The sequence below is a fragment of the Olea europaea genome, chromosome 5 (genome assembly GCF_002742605.1).
Source record: "Olea europaea var. sylvestris chromosome 5, O_europaea_v1, whole genome shotgun sequence".
In the NCBI taxonomy this organism is placed as follows: domain Eukaryota; kingdom Viridiplantae; phylum Streptophyta; class Magnoliopsida; order Lamiales; family Oleaceae; genus Olea; species Olea europaea.
The window spans coordinates 9,869,553-9,871,243 of record NC_036241.1 but is presented as its reverse complement, the minus strand read 5'-3'; positions in this window follow the sequence as shown (position 1 = coordinate 9,871,243).

Genomic DNA, 1,691 nt, shown 5'->3' with positions numbered 1-1,691 from the left:
GAACCTACTGGATCGGGTACTAGCATTTGAAGCTATGGAATTTGCAGTTGTAGAGATAACATCAATCAAGCCTGCTACTCTTGTTTGAGCTTATGTGCTGCCTATTCCATTTTCTCAAAGGCTTTGAGGGCAGCTAAAAAGAGAAACAGGTTCATGCCATCACAAGGAGTAGAGTACAGCTACTAGAAATCACTGTGAAAAAAATGGACTAAAGAGAATTAGTTACATACCATAGGCAAGGAAAAAGTGGTTCAGTTTAAAAAATAAACAAAGGTTAATCAGTAAGGGCATTCAAATAGCCTAAAGGTTAGGACAACTGTTCTTGTCAATACTCTTATATCTACACTCCCATTTCTTCAAAGGTTGCAAAAAATAAGCTAATGAAGTAGTTTGCAAAACTCTTGGATGCTCTCAGAAAGCTGTAAATCAATATTTCTTTTATTGATGCAATCCTACAGATTCCTAACTATTCCAAGTTATTAAAAGAGATATTGATTAAGAGGAGAAATATGCCAGAACAAGAAACGTTGGCTTTGTCTAAAGAGTGCAGTGCAATTCTATAACATAGGCTACCTCCTAAACCGAAAGATCTAGGAAGTTTTATTTTACTGTCTCTATAGGAGATTCACACAATATCAATGCTTTAATTGATTCTAGATTAAGCATTAATATGATGCCCTTTAATATTTACAAAATATTAGGATTGGAGAATCTAAAGTAAACATCGATAACTCTATAGCTGTTGACATGTCAATCAACCATCCTTGAAGAATGGTTGAAGATATGCTCACCAAAGATGATCTTTACAGTTTACTTCGAAGTCCTTGGCATAGGATATAATCAAGACATGCCAGTGATCTTGGGATGATATTCCTATCAATTGCCTGTGCTTTGTTGGATTTTGAAAAATGTGAGATAATCTTGAAGGTGGAAGAGAAATAGCAAAACTTTACCATTAACAATCCACTCAAGCAACCATCCTACCTCAAGAAGTACAACATGATTGAAAATGAATTAAAAGATATCTACGAAGTCATTGTTACAAAAAATGAGATGGTGGACTAGTTAAGGCTATAAATGACGAATATGAGAACTTTCAAAATTGGAGGGTCAAAAGAACATGAAGATATCTACAAGTGCAGCCATTGCAAAGCCGAAAATACTCCTTTTAAGCCACCAATAATAGCCAAAATAACAAAATTAAACTAATGACTATAAATAAACGCTTATTAGGATGCAGCTCAATTTTTTCCCTTTTATTTATTACGCTTTCTAGATAATATGATAGGTGATTTGATTTTTTTTTTTTTTTTTAATAATAGTGAGTTGGGTGCCATCATCCTTACAAAAAAAGAAAAGAAAAGAAAGAAAGTGAAAAATAACCTGTGGCCGTAACCTTCAACTGTAACCTATTTCGTCTCATGTTCCACTTTTCCCTTTGTCCCTTGATTTTTCTATTGGTGATGAGGTATTTTAGCCTAATATTAATTGTTTCTTATTATTTTATCAATAATTATTGAATTTTACTCATTTTATGGGATCATGACATTTAAGAGCACTCAAACAAATACTGAATAAAAGGATGACCACAATTAAGCGGACCATCTAGCTTAGGATCTTTCATATCATTTCAACCACCACATTCAGATTGACAAGAGGAGTCTTTAGTTTTCTTCTTTGGTCTTTCTCTT